Source organism: Rhinoderma darwinii, chromosome 2, assembly GCF_050947455.1.
Source record: "Rhinoderma darwinii isolate aRhiDar2 chromosome 2, aRhiDar2.hap1, whole genome shotgun sequence".
Lineage (NCBI taxonomy): Eukaryota > Metazoa > Chordata > Amphibia > Anura > Rhinodermatidae > Rhinoderma > Rhinoderma darwinii.
The window spans coordinates 438723968-438749656 of record NC_134688.1 but is presented as its reverse complement, the minus strand read 5'-3'; the positions used below and the strand labels follow the sequence as shown (position 1 = coordinate 438749656).

General features: G+C 42.0%; 1 protein-coding gene across 1 annotated transcript in view; it reads left to right on the top strand.

The window, feature by feature from the left end:
* HTR1F (5-hydroxytryptamine receptor 1F) overlaps positions 1 to 25689 on the top strand; it is a 250822-nt gene that overhangs the window by 1198 nt on the left and 223935 nt on the right. The window lies entirely within an intron of this gene.

Genomic DNA, 25689 nt, shown 5'->3' with positions numbered 1-25689 from the left:
ATTGTTAATTTATGGCAATTGCTAACACTACAGATATATATTTAGTCAAGGGATTCTTTTTGGGGTATATAATGATTTGCTATTATATTATCACGTTACTGTATAGATATACATCTTTTTTTTTCACCTGTAGCAGCAATAGCAGTGGAAAACAGTGTATATAGTTAGACCGTGCAGTTTGCCGTTTTCTGGTGATCATACAGTATGATCTGTGATCACAAATACAGAAAGCTCTATTACCGCTGTGCCGCTTTATAACATTGTACTAATATGGGACTTCGGTAATCTCTTACTCAAGTAAATCCACTGGAGCACATGTAAGGCTTCGTTTACGTCTGCGTCGTGACTCCATTCATGGGTTCCGTCTGAGCTTTCCAATGGTGACGAATGCGGTGCAAATGTTTTCCGCTTGTCCCCGTTGTTGTGTAAGGGCATGGCCAGACGTGGCGTAATTGCTGTGGAATTCCGCTGCGGACAGTCCGCAGTGGAATTCTCCAGCGGCCGTTTTTTACATTTGTTTCTATACATTTTTAGGAAAGTTAGTTCAGACATTGCGGAAAACCACGCTGCGGACCATAGGCTGAAGAAGCGGAATTTCACTGCGGATTTCAGCCTTTGCAATGCAAAAACTGAAATCTGTGGCAAGTCTGCTGTCTGTTCTGCAATGTCTGAATTACCTGTCAAACGTGCAAATGTTGGTGCAGATTCGTTGCATAATTGCCCCCAATCTGCACCAACTTTTGCAGCGGAAAAACTCAGCCACGTGTGGCCATGCCCTAAGGGTGAATAGCGCAGTCGACTACGGTATTGATTCCGTCAAAATGATGAAACCCTTACACAATGGTAATGGTAAAAACGTCTGAAAACAGCTCCGTATTTTCAGCCGTTTTTTGTTAAGTGTGTCAACATACCCTGTTTGCATCCTTCTTAGGCAAAACTTAAACTGGTTATTTGGGACCTGACAGAATAAAATGTAATGCTGGCATACTTGTTTGCAGCAATACAAGACGTCCTATGGTGTGGAAACACTCATTTATCATGATCTGAAGATCGGTATTTCTGCCTGTCTCTGTTTTTGAAAATAAATATGACTTCTCCGTTCAATATCCCACTTTACAAACATAGCATAATAATAAGGCATTACACCTATGCACAGTATGCTGTTTCTTCCCATGAGTATCTTCTATATATACAGTATGATGAGGAGGCTTTAAAGGGAATGTGTTGCCAGAAAAACATGTTGTTTTTTTTTTAATTAAACATTTAGTGTGTAGGTGATTAAACATTGTTCAAATTTATTTTATTTTTTTCACGAGTCAGGAAATATTATAAATTAATTCTAATTTATAATATTTCCCATTGCTGGTCACTAGATGGAGCTATTCCCAAAATTGCAGCATTGCAAAATTGGGTAAAAAGAACTCGCTCTAGTGAGCTCTCAGCATCCCCCCCCCTCCTTTATCCTGGCTAGTGCCGGGATAAACGAGGGGTTTGAACGGTCTAACCTCCTACACTGTGTGTCGCCATTTTTTGAGCTAACACACAGTGTAGTAGGTTTACATACAGTAGTAAACGTACACAAACACGAACATACATAGAAATCTCTTACCTGCTCCTGCCGCCGCGGCTCCCTCCGGCCCGTCCGCTCCGTCTGCTGCCGCTGGTCCAAGTGCACAAGTCCGGAAGCCGCGACCGGAAGTAGTAATCTTACTGTCCGGCCGCGACTTCCGGTCCACAGGAAAATGGCGCCGGACGGCGCGCATTTCAAATTGGACTGTGTGGGAGCGGCGCATGCGCAGTTCCCACACAGACGGCGTACATGTTAGTGGATGGAACGGGCCCCGTTCGCAGTCCCTATGGGACTGTGGCTGCCGTATTCCATGTCTGTATGTGTCGTTAATCGACACATACAGAAATGGGAAAAAAAATGGCAGCCCCCATAGGGAAGAAAAAGTGTAAAAATAAGAAAAAGTAAAACACAAACACACAAATAAATATAAACATTTTTAATAAAGCACTAACATCTTTAACATATTTAAAAAAAAATTGTGATGACACTGTTCCTTTAAATGTCTTGGCCCTTTGGTTGGGGCTTAATTTAAAGGGGTTGACTGGGCATGTGGATGTGATAGAAGGGGGTGACCCAGAAAACCCCTTTATTAATCAGAGGGCTCCCGTTCTATTGGTAGCCCATTCATGTACTGTAAGCAAAGCAGAAACTCTTTAGTCACCACCTTGAATGTGTGTCTAGCTCTGCATGAGGAGTGAGGGAGACTGTAGGCTCCTTTTAGGGAAAAATTTATAAATTTACATTGAATTTGGAATACAGAACAAAAAAGAAAAAGTCTTACCAAAATAAGTCTACAACAACACTTTTATGTGCAGTCAAACTGTTTGCGCACATTTGTGATCCCCGTTGGTTTCTGGATGCAATGTATATATGCAGGGTATGCATATCCGGGGCCTTGCAAAAGTACTCATGTTTTGTTGCATTACAACTTCTAATTAAAATGGATTTTTGGGGGGGTTGTACCATTAGATTTATACACCATGCCTTTTTACTGTGTCACAAACAATGAGGCTGGGTTCACACGACCTATTTTCAGACGTAAACGAGGCGTATTATGCCTCGTTTTACGTCTGAAAATAGGGCTACAATACGTCGGCAAACATCTGCCCATTCATTTGAATGGGTTTGCCGACGTACTGTGCAGACAACCTGTCATTTACGCGTCGTCGTTTGACAGCTGTCAAACGACGACACGTAAAAATACAGCCTCGTCAAAAGAAGTGCAGGACACTTCTTTCAGACGTAATTTGAGCCGTTCTTCATTGAACTCAATGAAGCACAGCTCAAAATTTACGGCTGTCAGAGAAGCCTCGCAAAATGCGAGGAGGAGGAATTACGTCTGAAACGAGGCAGCTGTTTTCTCCTGAAAACAGTCTGTCTTTTCAGATGTAAATGACAGCTAGCGTGTGCACATACCCTTATGAAGAAAAAAAAACAGGAAACTATTGTGCATATGTTTTCACCCCTGAAAGTCAATACTTTGTGGATCCACCTTTTGCTGCAATCACAGATGCGTCTCTTGGGTTATGTCTCTATTATCTCGGCACATCTAGACACTGGGATTTGTGCCCATTTGTCAAGGCAAAACAGCTCCAACTCCTTCAAGTTAGATGGTTGCGTTGGTGTACAGCAGTCCTCGCGTCATGCCACAGATTCTCAATAGGATCGAGGTCTCGGCTTTGACTCGGCCATTTCAAGACATTGTAACGTTTCCCCTTAAACCTCTCCAGTGCAGCTTTATCAGTATGTTCAGGGTCATTGTCCTGCTGGAAGATGAACTGCCGTCCCAGTCTCAAATCTCTGGCAGACTGAAACAAGTTTCCCTCAAGATTTGCTCTGTACTTACTGCCATCCATCTTTCCTTCATTTCAGACTAGTTTTTATGTACCTGCAGATTAAAATCATCCCCACAGCAGGTACTGCCACCACCACTCTTCACTGTGGGAATGGGGTTCTTGTGGTGACGGGAAGTGCTGAGTTTGCTCCACACATAGCGTTTCCAGTCATGCCCAAAAAATTCAATTTTAGTCTCATCTGACCAGAGAACCTTCTTCCATATGTCTGGGGAGTTCCAGAAACCCCAATTTAGGGAGACATTTTAATAAGCACCGACACCTTGGAGACCTGTTCACAGGGCAATCCTGAGAAAAGTGGGACAGTTGTGAGACATGATGTCAGTCACAGATACCTTTACAAGTGTGCCAGCCGCATATGTACACGTAACAATGTCAACCACAAATGCTCCCACAACAGTGTGTTAGCCACAAAGGCCACTAGAACAACTATGTCTACTTTGGATGCCTCCATACCAGTGTGTCATCCACTCTAGTCATTTCCATTTACTTTGTAATGCCCCATGCACATGTCCGTGCCCGTAATCACGGCCCATAATTGCAGGCACGGCCACAAGAACCCCATTCCCAAAGTGAATGACGGTTTCATGTCTCAGCGCTAGATACAGCTGCTCTGTATACAGAATACAAAGCAGCTGTATCTCAAAAAGTTTAAATTATTTTTAATAAAATGTATTTAGAAAGTTGCACCAATCACACTGATCCACAATTTTATTAAAAACAAAAAATCATGTCAAAGGTGTACGTAGCCTTTAAGATTTTTTTGGTCACAAGGCTTACATAGGTGAAATGTTTTTTGCCACAAAAAAAGTCTCATGTAAGGACACCCTATTCAGGACACAGATATGACAAACTTTAATTGACATGAAAAAGAAGGTGGTTGTCACCATTAAAAATAGAGCCTCTCATGAACTTCTGACCAAACTGAAAAACAAGTGTAAGGGTATGTTCACACGACAGCGTCCGTAACGGCTGAAATTACGGGGATGTTTTCAGGAGAAAGGCATGTGCAGGTGCTTGAACGCCGTGTATATTACGGACGTAATTGGCGCTGCTTTTCATTGGAGTCAATGAATAACGGCTCCAGTTACGCCCCAAGAAGTGACCGGTCACTTCTTTGACGCGGGCGTCTATTTACGCGCCGTCATTTGACAGCGGCGCGTAAATATACGCCTCGTGTGAACAGACAAATGTCTGCCCATTGCTTTCAATGGGCAGATGTTTGTCAACGCTTTCAAGCCGCATTTTTCGGACGTAATTCGGGGCAAAAACGCCCGAATTACGTCCGTAATTAGTGTGTGTGAACATACCCTAAAGGTAAACCAGGGATACAATGGAGATGTAATGTGAAATTATAAATTTTGCATGAAGTTTTCTTTAAATAAAGAAACATCATTATAGTATTTTTAGTACATCTGGAGGCTGTTACAAAATGATTCTTGAAGTATCTTTTAGATGCAGCTGAGCAGAGCTAAAATGAGTCCAGGTATTACTTACACTCAGCAGGCACATACATTACGGCCACCAGGTGTTCAGCTTCCGCTCAGGGTTTGCTAAGAAGTCAACCATTTACCTTGATTAATTTATCCCAGCTGTGAGGTTGGAAGAAGAAAATCCAATTAAATTCACGGCTATACCTATGTTCTTTTTTTCTGCTTATCTCCTATGTTTTGCATCTAGAGCATGATCATTAGCATTTCTATACAAGTTGGTGAATTTGTGACATTTTTTATATTGGTTACAATATCAAAGGAAGCTTTATTTGAAGGTTATCATTGTGTTGATATACCTACAATGAATCATAAAAATGTGTTATCCGAGAAACAGTCATAAAATATCAAACATAAAACCAAAAACGATCATAACCATGTGATTTCTAAGGGTATGTTCACATGCTGAGTCAAAAACGTCTGAAAATACGGTGCTGTTTTCAAGGGAACACAGTTCCTGATTTTCAGACGTTTTTTAAGCCACTCGCGATTTTCGCTGCGTTTTTTACAGCCGTTCTTGGACTTATTTTCAATAGAGTCTATGAAAAACGGCGCCAAAAATGTCCCAAGAAGTGACCTGCACTTTTATGGGCCGTTTTTCCCATTGAAATCAATGGGCAGATGTTTGGAGGCGTTCTACTGCCGATTTTTCAGCCGTTTTTCGGGCGTCTACGGCCCGAAAAACGGCTGAAAATAGGCCGTGTGAACATACCCTAATACTCATACCCTAATACTCATCAGAGACCATGTAAAGTTTGCCTGCCATCATACAAAGCAGTTTAAAAAGTTTTTCTGAGATCGAGAAGGTTTTCAGCAAACCCCTTTATTTCAAGGGATGTGAGAAAACAAAAATAATTTCAATAGCCCCATGCACACAAACGTATTTTTTCCCACCCATAAATAATGGCGTAAATAGGGGTCCTTTGTCACACATATTCGACCCGTATTCCACCCGTATTTACGGACCCGTTTTCTCTGCACTAATCGGCAGCCCCTTCTCCTTATCAGTGCTGGATAGAGAGAAGGGGCAGCCCTTTCGGGCGATTGAAAGTAAAAGACGTTCATACATACCCCGGCCGTTGTCTTGGTGATGCGCCCCTCTTTTGACATCCAGTCCGACCTCCCTGGATGACGCGGCAGTCCATGTGACCGCTGCAGCCTGTGATTGGCCTGCAATTGGCTGCAGCGGTCACATGGGATGAAACGTAATCCCGGGAGGCCGGACTGGTGGAAGAAGCAGGGAGTTCTGGGTAAGTTTACTTTTAATACTATAATACTATAGTATAGACTATTGACACATCTTTGGACTGCATATTGACAATTCCCATGAACAGCTACCAAATACTATTTCTACACTTGGAATCAACCCCAGACCTCCTTAATTTGTAATGAAATAATGCAGGAACAGGTCACACCCGGCCATGAAACTGCTTATCAGTCAATTGTTTAATTACATTTGAGCCTGTGGAAATAGAGATACTATGTAAAAAATGGCTGTAATTCCTAAACCGTAATGGAATACTTTGATTTTAATTTAAGCTGAAAGTCTACGCTTCAGTCACATTTTGATTGCTTGAACCCCTTTAAGGCTTTGTTATCAAGGCTTTTAATACTAATGGATCCATGACAATTTTATTGGATTAAATCAAGTCTTATATATTCAAATGGATCCTATTGACTGTAAAAAAAAGAATACTTGTTCAGGTCAGTAATTCTCTCTGTAGTCTTTAGGGTTAACATGGTAATAATAATAATAAAAAAATAAAAAAGAAACAAAATTATTCCAGAAATATAACTAGGCACTCTTGGGTTAATAGAAAATTATCAAAATATTTTATTTGTAACTCCAAAAATCATCGGAAGTATAAATATACACATACATAAAATGTAAAAGAAAATCTCCTGGCCAGGAAAGGAAAACATACAATTGGAACTTCTATACATAGACCAAGTCACCTAAAGGATAAATAACATTCATTGTATATATATTTTTTCTTTAACAAGATTTTTTAAGACAAGAAATTCAGTGAAACCGCTGGGTTGTGTTCACACTTGCGGTTTTTGACAATATATATTTTTTATCCTATGAGTAGCCAAAGATCCTATTACAAGTAGTTTGTAATAATTTTTTGAAGAAAGTCTTCTTATATGATATAGTTCTCGTCACAGGACGATAGCCCTCATATATTTAAGGAGACAGATTTTGTTGCTGGTTTTTTTTCCCTCAATTTCGATAATCCTAGATTTTGTAAAGATCTATAGTAGCTAGCAGTCTATTCATAGACCCATGGGTCAATATGTAGCCTCCCGATCTTTGAATTTGAAGAAAGGTATATTTTTTTATCTTTCTCTCTAAAGATTTTTTATGTATACGGGAATCCCGACTTTTATTGCTCATGCAGGTTTTACCTCCAAACAGCCAGCAAATACCAGGGAACCATGCGGAGAGACAACCAGCCCGACAGGTGGAACAAATGATCCCCAGTAGGTGAGTATCTGTATGTATGGCCATATACCTCCTTCAGAGCCCCAAGCTTCCACCGTCACGTCAAAATGGTACTTTCCTTTTCAATGTGCCTAGGCATTCCACATCGCACGCCGGAAAAGGCAAGATCAAGAGGGGCAAGAGGACAGGCCGACAACCAGGTAAGTTCCAAACGTATGGTATCCTTTTTCCATGTGATGTCTCCAAACATTAGACAGGGATTTGCAAGGCAGGGGTTAGACGTCACTACCCGCCCTGTTTGATTAAGTCAGCTGACGCGTTTCATCCCTAAACGGGATTTCAACAGCAAATAATATACTTTACTTTATGGATATGGATTAATTAATATACGAGTTAACTGTCGATTTTTGTAAAGTATATTATTTGCTGTTGAAATAAGAATTATAATTACTACACTATATGAAAGATTTGTATATATATTTTTTGCAACAGTTTAGATCATTTCCATGGAATATTGCATCAGTAACTATGGAACCAATAAGTGAAACCTTTGGGACACTATAAATACAACGTATTGGGCTGCATTTGCCAAACAGCTCTGAGGAAATCCCGTTTAGGGATTAAACGCGTCAGCTGACTTAATCAAACAGGGCGGGTAGTGACGTCTAACCCCTGCCTTGCAAATCCCTGTCTAATGTTTGGAGACATCACATGGAAAAAGGATACCATTCGATTGGAACTTACCTGGTTGTCGGCCTGTCCTCTTGCCCCTCTTGATCTTGCCTTTTCCGGCGTGCGATGTGGAATGCCTAGGCACATTGAAAAGGAAAGTACCATTTTGACGTGACGGTGGAAGCTTGGGGCTCTGAAGGAGGTATATGGCCATACATACAGGTACTCACCTACTGGGGATCATTTGTTCCACCTGTCGGGCTGGTTGTCTCTCCGCACGGTTCCCTGTATTTGCTGGCTGTTTGGAGGTAAAACCTGCATGAGCAATAAAAGTCGGGATTCCCGTATATATAAAAAATCTTGAGAGAGAAAGAGAAAAAAATATACCTTTCTTCAAATTCAAAGATCGGGAGGCTATATATTGACCCATGGGTCTATGAATAGACTGCTAGCTACTATAGATCTTTACAAAATCTGGGATTATTGAAATCGAGGGAAAAAAAAACAGCAACAAAATCTGTCTCCTTAAATATATGAGGGCTATCGTCCTGTGACGAGAACTATATCATATAAGAAGACTTTCTTCAAAAAATTATTACCAACTACTTGTAATAGGATCTTTGGCTACTCATAGGATAAAAAATATATATTGTCAAAAACCGCAAGTGTGAACACAACCTAGCGGTTTCACTGAATTTCTTGTCTTAAAAAATCTTGTTAAAGAAAAAATATATATACAATGAATGTTATTTATCCTTTAGGTGACTTGGTCTATGTATAGAAGTTCCAATTGTATGTTTTTTTTTCCTGGCCAGGAGATTTTCTTTTAAATTTTATGTATGTGTATATTTATACTTCCGATGATTTTTGGAGTTACAAATAAAATATTTTGATAATTTTCTATTAACCCAAGAGTGCATAGTTATATTTCTGGAATAATTTTGTTTCTTTCTTTTTTCTTTTTTTGTTTTCTTGTTTTTTATAATCTCTTATCAGAAATGGCACCGTGCTATATTTTCATTGCATTTTTGGGTTTTTATACTAGGTATGGTTTAGTTTTAACCACATCTTGTTCTATATAAATAATAATAATCTAATAATCATAATAAACCATCAATAATAATAATCTTTATCAACATCTAAGGCCTCGTTCACGTCAGCGCCGGGTTCCGTTCATGGGTTTCGCTCAACCTTTTAGTTGGAGGAACCCATGAACGGAAAGACAAATGGAAACCATTGATTTCAATGGTAATGCTTCCATTGCAAATGGTTTCCGTTTGTCTCCGTTCCATAAGGTGTCTGTTTTTTAGCGGAAACAATAGCGCAGTCGACTATTATTTCCGCTAAAAAATGGAAAACCTTGTGGAACGGAAACAAACGGAAACCATTTGCAACGGAAGCATTACCATTAAACTCAATGACATGTCAGAAGTTTGTTGAAAGTTTAGTTACCCCTTCAGTCATACACAGCCTTTTATTTTTTAAACACTACATTTGCCAATCACCATGTGCCTCTATGGATTTGGAATGTAGTGAAGAAAACGAAGAGAAATGAACCCCCATTAGCACAGTAAAACCCCCATGTTAGAAATTGAAATCTGTTTATGCCCTAGGAACATAGGAAAAGTCTAGTATTCCCTCTTTACCAAATCTTCAGAGTAAAGCATTTCAGCAATGCTATGTGTTGTATGTGTAGGTGGTGACAGTCCATGTAATATAAGAAGCTATGTGTTGTATGTGTAGGTGGTGACAGTCCATGTAATATAAGAAGCTATGTGTTGTATGTGTAGGTGGTGACAGTCCATGTAATATAAGAAGCTATGTGTTGTATGTGTAGGTGGTGACAGTCCATGTAATATAAGAAGCTATGTGTTGTATGTGTAGGTGGTGACAGTCCATGTAATATAAGAAGCTATGTGTTGTATGTGTAGGTGGTGACAGTCCATGTAATATAAGAAGCTATGTGTTGTATGTGTAGGTGGTGACAGTCCATGTAATATAAGAAGCTATGCAGCGGAAATGAGGTAGAAAGTTTGGTATCTTCATAAGACATATCCACCTTGCAAACTCCGTGTGGAACATTACCAATCCAGTGTCTTCTATCGCAAGACATTTTTTCTTTGTCAAATATCATAATATTGTCCCACAAATTCATGTTTTTTGGATTCAACATAACACATTATATAAACTGCATGACACCTTTCACTTCCTTCCCTATCATAGGAATTGCACTGCGATTGCTTGTAGTCTGGGATTGCTATATGTTGGATTCACAATAGTATTAGTTTGTTCTAAGGATGGACATGGAAACACTGCAGCCTGGCCTACATAAATATACAGGGCCAAGACAATGCAATGATGTACTCTTCTGGTTTAGAAATCCAATTTTCTAATAACCTGTTATGGCATTCAGAGTTAAAAGAGAGGGGAGTCCGTCATTCTATTAGAGTAGAGTAGTTGGAAAGAGTGTATCTTGCTCCGGAGGACCAAACACATCCATGCAGTACACGGACAGCCCATTGCTTTCTATGAGAATTGTGTAATGCTTTTTTTCGCCTGTGGTGGGGCTGCACCGAAATTGAACAATTGCTGATAAGTTCTCGCTAAGGTTTACAACAGATTGCTGGGGTTCCCATCATCAGGGAACCCCATGATCAGTTAATTGTCGGATGACCTTTCAAACAAAAAGGCATTGTTCAAAGCGGAGGGATCTAGTATTCATAATTGACGGATGGCCGTGGATGTGCTTTTTTGAATTTTCGTTATCTGACACTAATTATACCTGTGTAAACGGATTTTGGCTGTGGAGTATCAATACTATTGTTATGAGCAGCAGGTCTATTCCTGCACGCTTGTAATCTCCTGTATTCAGCAGCTGGGGCAGTTACTAAGCCAACTACTATACAGCTAATTCATTAGTGCAGGTCAGATAAATGACAGCGCATTACTGACTAAGGACTCGTTCAGACAAGTGTGTTCCTCATCCTTGTGTTGTCCGTTGAAACAACTGACCGCACACGGATCCATGCATTTCAACGGGGCTATTCAGACATGCGTGACTTTTCATTCAGTAAGTGTCCGTTGCGTGATACTGCATGTCCTATATTGGTGTGTTTTGCGGACGTGGTCGTGCATTGAAGCTTAGGAGTGAGTGAAAAACACGGACAGCACACGGGCGACATGCGTGTGCTGTCCCTGTTTCACGCATCAGTTGCTTAGAAATGCAGAGAAATAAAAAAAAAGAAGTGCAACACACACTGATGGCACACGGGCATGTAATTCAGAAAATATGCTTTTGCGCACACAAAACGGACACGCTCATGTGAATGTAGCCTAAGGCCTTATTCACACAAACGTGTCCGTTTTGCGCGCGGAAAGGTTCAGTGTGACATGTGTATATGGTGCGTGGCTGCGTGATTTTCACGCAGCCGGCATCATTATGACACTCCCTTTTTATGTGACGACACAGTAAAGAAGGAGGGGACTTTATGTTTCCCTTCTCTTCTTTACCAGCTGTAGCGCGAATCACGCGCGTCACCCGGAAGTGCTTCCGTGTGCCGTGCGCGATTTGCACGCACCCATTAACTTCAATGGGTGCGTGCTGCGCGAAACACGGGCAAGTATAGGTAATGTCGTGAGTTTTACGCAGCGCACATACGCTGGGTGAAAATCACTGACAGTCTGAACGGCCCCATTCACTAACATAGGTCCGTGCGACGAGTGTGAAAATCACGCACGTATCACGGACGTATAACACGTTCGTGTGAATAAGGCCTAAGGGTGCTTTCACATATATATAGCAGTTGCACCAGCATCATTTTTTTTTGTCTCTCATGTGATTACAACTGATGCAAAAACGAATGCAAAAATGTATCAGTTGCCATAAGGCTTTTTCACAATTTTTACTACAAAACAATCAGTTGTCATCGGTTGTCGTTAGTTGTCATCAGTTTTTACCATCCGTTTTTAACATCAGTTTTTACCATAATGGTCCACCAAAAAGGTCGTCTAGGGTCTGAAAATGTGCCAATTTTAGGCTTCGTTCACATATGCGGAATGGGACCCTGAATGACACAAACGGAAACCAAACGTTTCCATCACCATTGATTTCAATGGTGACGGACCGGATCCTTTGGTTTCCGTTTGTGTCAGTCAGCGTCCCGTTCCGACGGAAAGCTCAGATGGAACGTCAGAACGGGAACCTGGCGCATATGTGAACGCAGCCTTATCAGAGTGGTGCATAGTTTGTGATAGATTGGATACATGATAGATTAGATACATGTTGTGTACTTGTCATTTCACAAAACTTCTGACGTGATCCTGGCATGTCATGGCTCACCTTCTCTGCTCCGGCTTCGGCGCTACACTAAATTCTGACACACACATTGTAATGTCACAGGTGTCATATTCAGTGCAGCGCCGAAGCCAATGCCGAGAGGGAGAGCCCAGAAGGCAGCTGCTGTCCACTCACCTCAGATCAGATCTTCGAAGCTGCCTTGTGAACCTGCAAAGACGCCATACACTAATCCTAACTTCATGGAGTGTCGGCCGTTAAAAACATCTCGTTCCATTTTTGACGGCCGTGTTGCATCTGTTTTGTATCCGTTCCGTGTCAGTGTTTCTGTTTTTGATGGCCAATTGTGACCCGTTTTGCATCAGTTTTCACGGTCCGTTTTAAAATTTGATGAATTTCATGTGTAGATAATACAGCAGTGCCCTCTGTATATAGTGCCACACTGCTCTGTGTATATAGTGCCACACACCCACTGTAGATAATGCCACAGAGCCCTCTATAGATAGCGCCACCCCCCCCATAGATAATGCAACAGTGTTCTCTGTAGATAATACCACAGTGCCCACTGTAGATAGTGCCACACTGCTCTCTGTATATAGTGCCAACTGCTCTCTCTATATGGCGCCACACACCTCCTGTAGATAATGTCGCAGTGCCATCTGTGGATAGTGCCACAGTGCCCACTGTAGATTTTACAATAGTGCCCTCTGTAGATAATGCCACAGTGCCCTCTGTAGATAGCACCACAGTGCCCTCTGTAGATAGCGCCACAGTGCCCTCTGTAGACAGTGCTACACAGTCCCCTGTAGATAGCGCCACACAGCCCACCGTAGATAACGCCACATAGCCCACTGTAGATAGCGCCACAGTGCCCTCTGTAGATAGTGCCACAGTGCCCTCTGTAGATAGTGCCACAGTGCCCTCTGTAGATAGCGCCACCCACGCCCCCTGCAGAAAGCACCAGCCAAGCCCCACTGTAGATAGTGCCACCCATGCCCCCTATAAATAGTGCCACACACACCCCCTGTAGATAGTGCCACCACACCCCCTTGTAGATAGTGCCATCCGCACCCCCTGTAGATAGCACCACCCACACCCCCTGTAGATAGTGCCACCCACCACCCCTCCTGGAGGAGCCCTTGACGTCAATGTCCATATATGGACAGGGACATCAGGGGATCCCTCTAGGAGCGGAATCTCCGATCAGAGAGTCGGCAACGCTCTGGCCGGGGATTCCCTCCAGGAGGAGACCCTGACGTCACAGTCCATATATGGACAGGGACAACAGACACTGTAGATGTCAATCTACAATGCCCCCTGTAGATAGTGCCACTGTGCCCCCTGTAGATAGCGCCACACAGCCCTCTTGTAGGTAGCGCCACACAGCCCCCGTGTATGTAGTGCCACACAGTCACAGCCCCCTGTAGGTAGTGCCACACAGACCCCTTGTAGATAGCACCTCCCAACTGTAGATAGCGACACTGTAGCTGCCTGTAGGAGCGGAATCCCTCTGGCCAGGGATTTCGCTCCTAGAGGGAGCCCCTGACATCTCTGTCCATATATGGACAGTGACGTCAGGGGCTTCCTCTAAGAATTGAATCCCCTGCCAGAGTGTCGGCAGCGCTCTGGCCGGGGATCCGCTTCAGGAGTTGCCCCTGATGTCACTGTCCATATATAGACAGAGATGTCAGGAGCTCCATTTAGGAGCGGAATCCCCGGCCAGAGGTATTTAGCTCCTACAGGGAGCTACAGTGGCGCTATCTACAGGAGGGGGTGCCATCTATGGGGGGTGCTATTTACAAGGCGGTTGTGTGGCACTACCTACAGCAAAAAATCTCCTTCTCCTCACAGACACTTCGTTCTGTGATAAACAGGGGAGAACAAGCGGCTGACTTCTATGGGAGCCATGCAGCCGTGAGAACAGCCCAAAATAGGGCATGTTCCATTTTTTTTTTTAAATCGGCCGTGTGAATAGCCTCATTTATGGGTCTATTATTTGTACTGCGGCGGCTGTGTGAATAAGGCCGACTACTATCCCTGCCGTGTGAATAAGGCCTTAGGGACAGTCTGCAGATTCAGATCCAATAGGGATAGTGTTTTTTGAACATTAATGGTTAGTTGTGTCTGGTGTTTGGGTCAGTGTTTAGTGATAGATCCAGGGATAGATATAAAGAATGCTTGAGTTAGGGTTAGCTTGTTATCATCACCCATCATCGGACTGCATCACCCATTATTCGTGCTTACCATCATCTGACTGTTATCATCAGCCATCATCCGTTTGTTCCTATCATCCATCTGACATCATCATCTTGTTACCATCCCTGTCTTCAAATCAGTTCTTCTTGCGCATTGTGAATCTTTGACACGCATTTAGCGGCGATTCACAGGTATTGCAGACTTTTCTCCTATTGAAGTGAATGGGAGAAACGTTCGCAGAACCTGTGAATCGCCGTTAAATGCGTGTCAAAGATTCACAGTGAGCAAGAAGAAATGAAGCGGAAGCAGCGCTGCGGCCTCTTCAAAACAGCTAGTCGGTGGGGGTCCCAGGAGTCGGACCACGATCCATTAGCTATTCATGGCCTTTCCTGAGGCGTTTTTTGCCAGGTCCGCTCAATGTCTGCGGCCGAACTCCAGCAGCTAATATCGGCAGTGGAAGCTGTGACTTGCCAAACATTTCCCCTTAACCCCTTCCGCAAACAATTTTTCAGATATTCAATTTCATTTTTTCCTCCCCACCTTCCAAAAGCCATAATTTTAAATGTTCCGTCGATATAGTCCTATAAGGGCTTGATTTTTGTGGGACGAGTTGTAATTTTTCGTAGCACCATGTATTGTACCATATAAAGTACTAGGAAATGGGAAAATAAATATTTGTGGGGTAGAAAATGAAAAATAAACAGCGATTCCTCCATTGTTTTTTGCGCTTAGTTTTTACGGAATTCACCATTTAATTAAAATGACATGTTAACTTTATTCTGTGGGTCAATACGATTACGGTGATACCAAATTTATATAGTTTTTTTATATATTTTACAAGGAAAAAAATAACTGTGAAAAATCTAATTTATTTTGTGTCGCCAAATTCTGAGAGCCATAACATTTTTATTTTTCCGTAGAATAAGCGGGATGAGGGCTTAATTTTTTGCGGGATAACTGTAGTTTTTTATGCTACCATTTTGGGGTACCTTCAAGGTTTTCATCACTTTTTATAAAAAATTTTGTGGGCGTTTTCATGTTTCTTTTTTTTTCTTTTAATGATATATTGTAATAGTTCAAACTTTTACGGATGTGGCAATCCAAATTCTGTTTATGTTTTCGTTTTTTACAATGCTTTAGGGGGAAAATGGGAAAGGTTTTTTTTTAAACTTTGAATATTTTTTTTGTACATAACAAAAAACCTTTATTTAACAGATTTTTACTTTTTTTATTAATCCCCCTAGGGGACTTGAACCAGCGATCGTTGGATTGCTTGCACTATATACTGCAATACTAAAGTATTGCAGTATATAGTCTTTCTGACAGGCTTCTATAATAGGAGTACAAAGATGGCAGACCTGGGGGCCTTCCTTTGGCCACAGGCTGCCATAGCAACCATCTCCACCCCGTGATTGTATCATTGTAACATACAGTGATTGTAACATAGTGCCAAAACCCGCATTGTATGGAGCAGACTCAGCCAGTGAGCCCACCCCATACTTCCCCAACCCGGCTATGACGTAGCTTTATGTAATATAGGTTGTAGATTTCTTCTGGCAGAAGATTAATTGTGCGGGTGAATGAGCACAGCCTATAATTTGTACTGGCATATTAATTTAACAAGAGGCTAAATCTTTTACCAGTGTATTCCTGCTGGCCTGTGAAAATTTATATTTCAAACAAATAATTGTGAAGTTCATAAAAATGATTATTATGGAAAATTCCCACAGCTGGTTTCAAAGAGGTTGTCCGTTCTAGATAAACCTATCTGAAGTTTCCTCTGAGCTAAGTATGAAAGACGCAAGCTCATGTAAATGGTTACTTTATCCAGAATTGCTGTAATCATATTCTATAAGGCTGGGTTCACACAGAGTTTTTTGCAGGAGGAAAATCTGCCTCAAAATTCAGTTTGGAATTTTGAGGCAGATTTTCCTCTGCCTGCACGCCAATTTTCGCTGCGATTTTCGCAGCGTTTTTCGCCTGTGGCCATTGAGAGCTGCGGGCATAAAACAACTGCGAAATACGCTTTCTCTGCCTCCCATTGATGTCAATGGGAGGTCAGAGGCGTAAACGCCTAAAGAGCCGGTTTTTCCGCTCACGGGAAAAAAACGCATCCGCCTCCCATTGAAATCAATGGGAGGCATTTTCGGATGTTTTTTGGCACAGTTTCCGACGCGGTTTCTGAGTCAAAAAAAGTGTCAAAAAAACTCTGTGTGAACTGGCCCTAAAAGTTTTGCTTAAAGGTAAATTGTTTTAAAATGACCTGTCACCAATAATAAAGCGCAAAGAGGGTTATTATTAAAATCTTATTACACCTTTGCTGAAAATTCTATTGCCTCTTCTTGCTGCCATTTTGAATACATTAAAGGGAAGCTCTACCTTTATACATTATATTAGGGAATTGTACCTGACCCCAATTATGTTCTGTGACTTTTAACAGAAGAGAATAGGAAATGTAAGTTGACAGCATTGACAGTTTTAGGGTTCCCATTTACCTCTAGAGCAGGGGTAGGCAAAAAAAATTAGATGGCGTTCAGATAATTAAAAAAAAATCAGTGATGAAGTGCTCAGTGTGCCATAAAAACATGAAAGTCATATAAGACAAACTATTACCACAGTTAATCAGTTAATTAAACTTACATTTCAGTGTAACTCTTGTCCCTGACTTTCTTTGCAAAGGTGATCCATCTGTGGTTCATACGCAACTACTGAACACCAGCTGTGGAGGCACACAGGAGAGACAACGGCTACTGAACACCAGCTGGGGGGGCACATAGGAGAGACCACTGCTACTAAACACCAGCTTGGGGGTGCTGCACACAGGAGAGAAAGAATACCAGATTTGGAGTTTGCACATATGAAAGGGAACTGCCAACTTTTGCTAACATTTTCTTTTACAGAGCGGTTACTGAACTCCATCCTTGCAGCGCTGATCTACAGGAGAGAGCAGTGCTGCATTGTGTGCTTGCCAAGTGTTCAGCAGTGACAAACACAATGAAGAGCTGCTCTCTCTCTCTCCTGGTGTTCAGCGCCGCCAAGTGCATAATTAAGCGCTGCTCTCTGTCCCTGTGTTTAGTGCCACCAAGCACAGAATGGCGATGGAGACCGGGAAACGGAAGTGTGCCATCAAACCATGCGCCACGTGCCGGCTGTGGCACTGATGCCACAGGTTGATGACCCCTATTCTAGTGGAATGTGGCTGTTGCCACTTGTGCCAAATTGTGCAACTCAATATATTCTGTGGGTTCAGAAGTAGCACACCATTGACAATCTTATGATATTTGGCCAAGGTCTTAGTGTGTGGTGTATGGAGGAAGCTTATATAAATATGTATCAAAAGCAACATTTCTAGTCTTTTTTTGGGCCATTCCTTGGGCAGAATGGGGTGGTCCAACTATCCAAGAAAAAAAAAGGTACCTGCAAATCCAGTCGCATATCCTAGTGTCTTAGTTCTCCCCATCACGTTTTCGGGTCCTTTTTCATCATAATGTATGTTGGTGCACTTTCTTTTCTCCCCGCACTCATGCCCCGCTACACTTCCGGGTATTGAGGGCTCAAGCAGCTCAGAGCATGTCCGTTTAGTACAGATCCTGGCATCCTCTGTTTCCCTATGATCATCACACTAGTTTTTATTTCTCCCTATCTTTCTTTTTTTTACTCCACGCTCTGCAGCATCGTTACACTTTTCATCTGCCTCCCACCCTCACGCAGCTGAAATGTGGTGACACAGCATTGGGGCTGGCTTGAGCACTGTACAGGAATCAAGCCAAACCTCCTGAAAAATCGGGGCCTTTGACATAGTGTCCCCTGAGATAGGGAGAGCGCTATCTTTATTAAATACATGTATATTAGGTAGAGCTTAAGATTTTATGTTTAAATTAATTGCCAGACTATTTTATCTTCCTGGAATAACCTTTAATATGTCCTGCAATTAGGGATTCAAATGTAGGGAGTTATGCTCTAAAGTGGTCGTAGTCATCTGCTTGAGGTTGGATTCACAGGGCCGCGTTTGACCTTAGTCAGTGCATTTCCCAGACCGAACACAGTTCTGGGAGCCAGAGTTCCTAGCATCATAGTTATATATGATGCTAGATCTCTCTGGCTTTCCGCGGAAATACTGTCCCATATTGTGTTCATGTTTTCCGTACGGTACATTACTTCCACGGGGAGGTAGGGACTCACAGTATCATGGATGACTAAGATGCTAGCAGATCGGCTCCCTGAACTGTGTTCGGTCCGGGAAATGCAGCCGACATACAGTATGTATCTCACTGGCCAAGCACGGCCACGTGATTCCAGCCTTACTGTCATGGCTATGGGGTATGTGAACCCACAAGTCCGCTCCACCGTAGCGGAGTAGCAGCTGGCAAAACAATAGTTAATGATAGTTTTTAGGACAAGAGTACCTAGGTAGAAGGTTTGGCAGACACTTGGCATAGCAGACACTTGGCGTAGCAGATGACACTTGGCGCAGATGACGAACTCAACTGTGACGCTAGCGTTCGCACTGGAACAAACACAATTACTGTATACAAACACAGGATACAACTAAGGGACCATTTGCAATAACGTACATGGGCAGACACAACAATGCTCAGGCAAGGAAGAAGAGGGCAGAGTCCTTTTTATAATGCAGGGAGCGTAGAGATTGGATAGAAAACTTTACACAGGTGTGCGCACTGGCCCTTTAAGGCCTGGCACGAGCATGCACCCTATAGAGGACAGTGGAGCAGTGCCGGCTGGGACTCATCGATTTGCGGTCATGGCCGCCGGCGGGTAAGTGATGCCAGCGGTCCGCGACCGCGGCCATTTTACTTACTATATTCTGTATTTCCATTCTACACAGGATTGTCTTAGGTTTATCTTACGAGAACAGTGGAAAAATATCATGCAGATCCTTTGGAAATGTCATAAATAGCCCTTTATGAAAAAAGAATAAAAGACAAGAGACCGAAGTGCATAGGCAAAAATGTTTGAAGTCATGTTGCAAATTGACATAGGCTTTAATCACACACATCATACGAACCAATTTATTTAATGGTACTCTAACCTTGTTAGTTTAGAATAATTTTGCATTTCTCTTATATAAAGTTATAAGCACAATGTAGGAAAATATAATTTAATTAACAATAAATATTCATTATTAAAGACTTGAAATATACAGGGGAAGCTATTCTACTCCAGGAATCGACATCATTAGGGCTGATTTAATGATGGCTCCACAGAGGTGATTATCATTTTAATGCTTTTTGATCTAAGAAAGCGTTAAAGGGTTTTACTATCTGGGACATTTATGGCATATCCACAGGATATGTCACAAATGGCAGATAGATTTGAGCTACGCTGTTTCTGTAACTGCCATTCACTTCTATTGGACTTATGGAAACATTGTAGCTCAGCGAGGCACTGGCATTATCTATAGAAGGCACTGTGGCATTATCTAGGGGGGGGGTGTCACTATCTACAGAGGGCACTGGTGCACTATCTACCGAGGGCACTGTGGCATTATACAGAGGGCACTGTGGCAGTATCTAAAATGGGGCTGCCCAATCTTGACATTCATGTATCTGTCAAACACTGCCAACTAAGCAGCCAGACTGCATTTAGCGACACTTAAAATGGAAAACTGGATTGTTAAAATAAGCACGTGGAGTAAACTCGCAAATTTTCGGTAAGTTTAAACCTGGCGGAATTATTATAGGAATGTAGTAATATTATAGTAATGTAGTATTGTTATAGTAATGTAGTATTATTATTATTATTATTATTATTATTATTATTATAGTAATGTGGTATTATTATTATTATACACCGTGTTACAAATTATTATGCACATTTGATTTAAGTGTCATAAACATTTAATTATTAGTTTTTCAATTAAACTCATGGATGGTATTGTGTCTTAGGGCTCTTTGGATCATTGTAATCAATCTCAGACACCTGTGATAATTAGTTTGCCAGGTGTGCCCAATCAAAGGAAAACTACTTAAGAAGGACGTTCCACATTATTAAGCAGGCCACAGGTTTCAAGCAATATGGGAAAGAAAAAGGATCTCTCTGCTGCCGAAAAGCGTGAAATAGTGCAATACCTTGGACAAGGTATGAAAACATTGGATTTTTCAAGAAAACTTAGGCGTGAAAAGATTTGTGGCTGATTCACAGCACAGACGGGTTCGTTCAGATAAAGGCATAATGAGGAATGTTTCTGCCAGACAAATTAATAGGATTAGGAGAGCAGCTGCTAAAATGCCATTGCAAAGCAGAAAACAGGTATTTGAAGCCGCTGGTGCCTCTGGAGTCCCGCGAACCTCAAGGTGTAGGATCCTCCGGAGGTTTGCAAGTGTGCATAAAGCTATTATTCGGCCACCCCTGAACAATGCTCACAAGCAGAAACGGTTGCAGTGGGCTCAGAAATAGATGAAGACTAATTTTCAAACTGTGTTGTTTACTGATGAGTGCCGTGCAACCCTGGATGGTCCAGATGGATGGAGTAGTGGATAGTTGGTGAATGGCCACCATGTCCCAACAAGGCTGCGACGTCAGCAAGGAGGTGGCGGAGTCAAGTTTTGGGCTGGAATCATGGGGAGAGAGCTGGTAGGCCCCTTTAGGGTCCCTGACGGTGTGAAAATGACCTCTGCAAAGTATGTAGAGTTTATGACTGACCACTTTCTTCCGTGGTACATAAAGAAGAACCGTGCCTTCCGTATCAAAATTATCTTCATGCATGACAATGCACCATCTCATGTTGCAAAGAATACCTCTGTGTCATTGGCTGCTATGGGCATAAAAGGAGAGAAACTCATGGTGTGGACCCCATGTTCCCCTGACCTCAACCCTATTGAGAGCCTTTGGAGCATCCTCAAGTAAAATGTCTATGAGGCTGGGAGGCAGTTCACATCAAAACAGAAGCTCTGGGAGTCTATTCTGACATCCTGCAAAGATATTCAAGCAGAAACTGTCCAAATACTGACAAATTCAATGGATTCAAGAGTTGTTGAAGGTGATATCAAAGAAGGGGTCCTATGTTAACATGTAACTTGGCCTGCTAAGTTTTTTTTGATTGAAAGAGCTTTTGATTTCTGTAAATATGAACTCCTGATGCTGCAAATTCAACAAATTACCATTTTAGTTCTCTTTACAACCTTTAAAATGTTTTGATCTCTGTTGTGCATTTTGAGTTTTTTACTTCTAAAAAAAAATCTGTTATCATTAGGAGATTTGTTCAATAAAATTCACATTATACTCCAACGTTTGATGGCTTGAAGATTATACTGACTGTCATTTGCATCGACTATTTAGGAAAATCAGCAAAAAATAAAATTTGCATAATAATTTGGAACGCAGTGTATACTCAGATGCTTATAAAAAAATAAAATGATTAAAAATGGGAAAATTGTCCATCACTATGTGTGGGCAGGTGGCGAGATAGATGGCAGATGATGGCCAACAATCCTGATGTGTGTTATAATATAATTTTTAATATAGTCCCTGATCTCAGGGACTGTGACTAAACTGGTAAAAGGGCAGTACTGTATTTACTAATATTATTACTTTATGTTTTAACTGCTGATGAACATATGTATAGTTACTGTAGTTTCTAGGCGGCCCAGTTTTTTGTCCAATGACATGTTCATGATATCTGTTATAAATCCATGTATCGCGTTGTTGGTCATCCTTTTCTTTCTGTCCCTTTGTAACCATTAGTTGCTGATATTCTAGACAACCCTAAATAAAATGTTTTATAAGAAATTCAATATGAAATATTGTGTGATAAAAATTTCTTCTATTCTCTTAGTCCTCACACTATTTCACTTATTAAAGTAGAAGTTTGTGCTTCTGAGCTGCTGTACCTAATATTAATAAGGACAGGAATTTACCACCATTGCCAGTCATTTTGAAGGATATAAAGAACATTTTTTGTCACCCAGTCACAGAACCTGCATACATGCATGCAAACACTTCATTGTCTCTACTCTGTTCTTATCTCTCCATGTCTGGGAATCTTGTGTATGTTACTATCATGGTTATTTGATTTCACATTATCAGGGGAGTAGTTACATATATGGGGTGCAGAAGTAGCAGTAGAAACCTGAGCCTGGTGCCTGAGGGCACCTAGAGACCCCTCTGAAATGTTAGGGGATCAATATTATAAATGATACACGATAGTTGCGGGGGCCCTTTTTCATACTTTGCATTGGGCCCAAGAGGTTTTACAATATGTCACTCATGACAAGCAGGGCCGGTCTTAGGGGTGTGCGACCTGTGCCATTGCACAGGGCACATCACTCCAGCAGGTGGAAGGGGGCGCTGCGCTGGCTCCCTTCCCTTGCTTATTTGAGAAGCGCCAGGGCCCGACTCAGCAGCCGCCTTTCCGCCCGGGCACTTCTTCACTCAGTGGCGTCGCTACCGCTGTAGCAGCCATATCGTCGACCCCGGGCATGTAGGTGCCCCCCCATGGCCGGCGGTGCTGCTAGCAGCCGCTGCGGCTGCTAGACGCCACTATAGCAGAGCAGGGAGGTACCTCCTTTTTCTGCTATCTACTAGCGCCACTGTAGCTAACTGAAGGGGCGGAATCCCCGTGTGGCCAGGGATTTGGAAGGAGAGCTTGACATGTCTGTCCATGTATGGGCAGTGACATCAAGGGCAACTCCTGAAGCGAAAACCCCGTCCACAGCATTGCCGACTCTGTGACGGGAGATTCCACTCCAGGAGAAGCCCTTGACGTCTCTTGGAGCGGTATTACCGGTCACAGCGACGGCACTATCTACAGGGGGCTGTGTGGCTGTATGGCACTATCTACAGGGGGAATCTGTGAGTGGTGGTCTGATGATCATTTTGGTGAGAGTGGCGGGCTGATGGTCATTTTACTGTGAGTGGGGGGCTGATGGTCATTTTACTGTGAGTGGGGGGCTGATGGTCATTTTACTGTGAGTGGCGGGCTGATGGTCATTTTACTGTGAGTGGTGGGCTGATGGTTATTTTACTGTGAGTGGTGGGCTGATGGTCATTTTACTGTGAGTGGCGGGCTGATGGTCATTTTACTGAGAGTGGTGGGCTGATGGTTATTTTACTGTGAGTGGTGGGCTGATGGTCATTTTACTGTGAGTGGCGGGCTGATGGTCATTTTACTGTGAGTGGTGGGCTGATGGTTATTTTACTGTGAGTGGGGGGCTGATAGTCTTCAAGTGATTTCCACCTCTGAACTCCAATTTAAATTAATTAATTTAATTAATTAAAATTAATAGGAGGCAGAAAATACCTGCGGTGCCCGCTTGGAGATCTTTTTTTGCCTGCGTCTTTTGCATTAGCTTTAACGGCTTAAAAAAATACAAGAAAAAGGTCAAACAACGCTGTCAATTCAAAATCTGCTTCAAAATTCCTGAAGGAAAACCTTACAAAAAACGCTGTGGGAACACACCCTACGAGTGTAGTGCTTGTTTTTAGCTGTTTTTTGGTAGGGGTTCCCTGAGGAAATTTTATTTTTCCAGTGGTGCCTCGAGTCCGAAAAGGTTGGTAAACTCTGTACTAGGCTACAGGATCCCGTCGTGGAGCAGCTCAGTTCGTCGTGGGAACGGGGCCTAGGTGTGTACAATTTTTTTTTGTTTGGGGGCACTGTCTACAAGGGAGAGGTGGGGGCTGTATGGCATGATCTACAAGGGGGAGGTGGGGGCTGTATGGCACTGTCTATATGAGGGAGGTGGGGGATTATGGCACTGTCTACAAGGAGGCTGTATGGCATAATCTACAGGTGGGCACTATCTACAAAGGGGGGGCGGGGGCTGTCTATGGCAGCCAGGGGAGAGGGGCATTATACTGTGTGGGGGCCACTAAGCAGACATTATACTGTGCAGGGGCACTACAGGGGGCAATATACTGTGTGTGGTACCATTAGATGACAAAATACTGCGTCCTTGAAGGGGTTATAATATATTATATTATTAAATATTATTATTATGCTGTATGGGGGCACTAAAGATGCATTATACTGTGTGGGGGTACTATATAGGGCATTATACTGTGGGGGGCATTATACTTTTTTTTATGGGGCATTTTTTTTTATGATGGGGTGGGGCGCCGAAAAATAATTTTGCACGGGGCGCCATCTATCCTAAGGCTGGCCCTGATGACAAGCCACATACAACCTGGGAACAAGCAATGCAAACTCCTCCAAAAGGTTTTCATTCATCTCAATGGAGGCTGCTGTCAGTCACATCTTTATAAGAAACATTGAACAAATAAACTTTATGAAATAACTTTAATTAAATTTTCAAGCCTGTCCCTGTCTTATTTTCCAGGTTTAAATCCTGCCATTTGTATGTTATTGTTATGCCTATGAATCAGACGACAGATAATTTAGATTTACAAATATTCTTTACTGGTGTGTCTATATACTGTACATGTGGTATGTACTACCTCAATATGATAGCCAACATTCACTAGAATGATTCCATTATTGTACAGATATACTATACATGGTATGTCATACCTCATATGATAGAAAATGTTCAATCAAATTCCATTATTGTAAAGATTTGTATTTATCTTCTTGAATATCAGTGAGTGGGGCAATAATCCAACTGGATTTGGTAAAACTTTATTGTTGTTTTCTTTCCCTATGAGGAAAATCTGTCATACAAGAACATCCAGTATCATCAGGCGAAAGATGATGAAATAGTATCAGATGTAATTACCTGTTATCAGTCACCACTTGAAGAAAACTCTTAAAATCAGACATTATATATAGGAACTCAAGCAAAAATTTTTGCAATATATTCATTTTGGTTTATGTCCTTTATGTCATATTTTTTGGGGTATTTATAAGTGGCAGAAGTTATCATTTAACCCTTTAGGGATGCATTTATTGTGCATCATGATATAGTAACTTTGTTAAATTAATGCGTTGGGTTTTCCTGCAGTCCTATGAGAAATCACAGATAACACAGTGGGGTAGATTTACAAATATTGTCTTAGTGTTAGACAATGTAAACTTAGACAAGGCAGTCAGAAGATACGCCACATTTTTCAAAGAGGGTGCACACTGTGATGATAACATTTTAGGCCCTAATGACCAAGCTATTTTTTTTTTCTATAGTCGCATTCAAAGAGCTATAACTTTTTTTTATACTTCCGTCGACATAGCTGTACGAGGACTTGTTTTTGGTGGGATT